The 3422-nt window shown below is 35.7% G+C and overlaps 1 long non-coding RNA gene across 1 annotated transcript; it reads right to left on the reverse strand.

Moving 5' to 3' along the window:
* Nucleotides 1-252: 252 nt before the first annotated feature.
* Nucleotides 253-3140, reverse strand: LOC110881209. The gene is made up of 6 exons (XR_002559638.2): nt 2995-3140; nt 2708-2894; nt 2547-2612; nt 2371-2463; nt 957-1447; nt 253-486 (listed from the first exon to the last, which is right to left on the reverse strand). It is a non-coding gene; the product is annotated as an uncharacterized LOC110881209 (long non-coding RNA).
* Between the last annotated feature and the right edge of the window lie 282 nt (nt 3141-3422).

Genomic DNA, 3422 nt, shown 5'->3' on the forward strand with positions numbered 1-3422 from the left:
AACTGTCAAACCGTCAAAGTGTTAACTATTTAAAAAACACCCTACTAAGTTAAGAGATATTCGTGTATTTATAAAAAAAAGCCCTACTAAGTTTAGAGAAACTCGTGTAGCCACCGGCTCTTTTACGTATGACTTGTGTAGGTGGCCTGTTTTACGTATGACTTGTGTAGGTGGCAAAACGAGTGATTTTTAGGACGGGTGAAACTGGTTGGGTAGGGTTGTCGGATTGAATACACATGAACATGTATTTTCCTTTACTTGGAATTAACTAAATTACTAATCTTATAGATATTATTTTAGACACAATTAAAATAACGATCCAGAAGAAATACAATTCATCCTCTACAAAATCTGCATAAATTGCAGTACATCGGGCAAGAACATCCAACTATAATGCTATCGAACGTCAGGCTTAGGGCAGCCATTAGCTAAAGGCAACTGTAGTCATAAACGTCTGTTTAACCATCTTGTCAACATACAAAGTCCCTGCTAGATGAAATAGACAAAAAAATCATTTTACTAAAATCATCTTGTCAACTGTAGTCATTAATGTTGTATTGTAACTCAACTGGGTGAAATAAACAAAAAAAATAGCTTAGAAAAAGAAACGGGTGGAATGGGTTGAAAGTTGTTCAAAGTCTATTTCTAGTGCGTTATTTTTATCTAAAAAGAGAACATGTCGAACAAGTTGAAAGTCATCCATCGTCTATTTTTATTTTAATTCATACAACCTTCTAACTCGTTTCATTCAAAGATACAAATTATAATTGTGATAATATTGCTTATCACTTCCGGTAACCATGGCTAATGCATTAATTATTTATAAAAAACACCAAAGAATGAAGAAAAGCTTTGTACCAGTCAACCCAACATGTTTTGACCCGTACTAAAAATGACCCACTACAACCCAAACCTGTTTTGACCCATCACCCGACCCAAACATCACTAATAATTACCTTCAAGTGTCTCCTTTTGCAGCAGATGAAAATTCACGCGCATTTTCTGTTGTCAAAACTTCACCACCCAACCGCTTCATCGCTGACTCAAACGAAAGCCTGATTCTCGTTGAAGGCTCGTAAAAAAGAGTAGCCATTAAAAAGACTTTTAAGATTTGATTCCCACATGACTTTTTCTCAATCGTTTCCATTTCACGTGCCACTTCGAATATAGCACTCAAGATCTCTCTATCAAACTGTTGTGCTTCAATCACATCATCAAGCTAAAATAATCGCCCTTTCAAGAAAGCATCGGTGTTTTTAACATCTAGTGCCCTGCATTTGAGTCTACTTCCAGTTTGTTTCCATGTCATCGAGTTACGCCAGGTCAGCTTCAGACGCGACACGTCAGCAGAATTGCAATTTTTCTTGAATTCACTTGGTTTTTTGCATACGGATTCATGATTTGGCAGCGTCTCACGCAATGTACGATCTTTAAGAATCTCCACAATCTAAACAAGAAGATTAAAAATAAACAAAACTGAACAATGCAATAAAACTCCAAATTAGCTTCTAAAAAGGAACAGATGGTGAAAAGAGTTATTAACAGATAGCACAAAAAAAGCTAGAAATATCTTTTCCTAGCTTGTCAACCCATTCTTGTATGTAATTCCAGAATCCAAAATTAGGCGATAGCACAGGAAGAAAAAGGCGACTATCTTTCTAGCCGTAGGCTACCACATACCAGAAACTACCATACATACAATGATAATATGAACATACTGAACCATGGAATCAAGGTAACAGGTATGGTAAACTGGGGAACAAAATTCAGTGAAGGGAAGGTCATATGGGACCACGTCAAGACATGATCAGGTCCAGAAACCACCAAAATTAGGAAAAAGGTAAAACATGAATCATGAGATTACCAGATCATTGCAAAACAAATAAATACAAGAACAGCAAATGATAAACCACATGTAAATCATAAAGAATAAAATTTAATCTTCAAATGACATGAAAACAGGAAAGGTCATTAAACTCACCAGAAGTGGTGATATTAATCCACTTGTAGCAGGCCAATTGCTGAGTGGACACTTAAAACTCAATCAACAGAGGACAAATTACCAAAACAAAAAACTCGAAAAAAACTAAGCAAAATTGATTGTGGACTACATCAAACGTATAATGCCTCCAATACCACAAAGGTTAACTGAAAAGAACATAAAGTAATGATTAACATGTCACTAAATGAATTAGGAGAACCCCACACAACATCACAACAATCAGAAGTAAAGATAACACAGGATCTTCCACTCGCCACTTGAAAAACAAAATAGAAAATGCAAGTATCATAAGCATTTGAGCATCTTGTTTTTCCTTTAATAATAAGAGCATCAATCACTTAATTAATTAAAATAAGACATTATAATACCTTTGCAGATTTTCTCTTCTTAAACCGGTGGCAGGCTTCCTTCTTTTTGGGGCATAATTAAGACCCTTCTTAACACATTAGCCTTTCCATACCCTGTAAAAAGTGTACAAACATAAAAACCAGATGAAGAAGATAATAATTAATTAAAATTCCCTAACTAAAATCAGAAACTGTACCTGTAGCAGATGTATTACTTCTCTACCATACCATCACATGGAATCGCTTCATTAGTCCTCAACAACCTTAAAACCCAAATAACATGAATCTTCCTTTGCTAGATCTATGCCCCAAACCACAAAATCACCAGAAATACGAACTCAAAATGAAAGAACCTTACCTTGATTGTCTGAAGAACATACGTGCAGAAATAGATCAGTAGTCGAAAACCTCGGTCACCTCAATATACTTGACGGGAATCGCATCTGGAACTCCAACCTCCGAGATCTGATTCTTCTCCATGATTTTGTTGTCTCCTTCCGAGTATTCTTATTATTCTTCACCAGATCTAGTCTTCAAACCATGACCTACAAAAAACGAAAAATCCATCTTAAAACACAAACGCAAGTAAAATCAGTGAATACATGAAGAAATAGTGTTCAGAATCAAAAGGACGGTGTCAGTTACCCTTGACGAATGTTCATCGATCTGTTGAAACTTCATAGATCTGGTGAAATCGTTCCTGAATCGCCAGAAAGAGAGGAGCAGATCTGGTGAAATCGTTGAATCGCCAGAGAGAGAGAGAGAGGAGCAGGGAAGCGGCGTTTTGAAATGTTTTGAATTCTGAAACCCTAGTTTGTGTGTGTCCGCGTGTTTAATTCAGGGGAAAGGGTATAAGTGGAAAGTGAATATTTCTGATGCTTAAAAGACTTGTACATCATGCTTTATGGGTGTTTTAAAAGAATTTATATGACCTTAAGAAGTCCTTTGCATATGCATATTAATATAGTATAGATATATACACATATATGCAATCTGGACCACACATTTTCGCTAAGCAAAAAATGCAAAAAAGGTGAAAAAAATGCAATTTTTTTTTTTTTGGAAAAATCACA

The sequence above is a fragment of the Helianthus annuus genome, chromosome 10, assembly GCF_002127325.2.
Source record: "Helianthus annuus cultivar XRQ/B chromosome 10, HanXRQr2.0-SUNRISE, whole genome shotgun sequence".
NCBI lineage: Eukaryota > Viridiplantae > Streptophyta > Magnoliopsida > Asterales > Asteraceae > Helianthus > Helianthus annuus.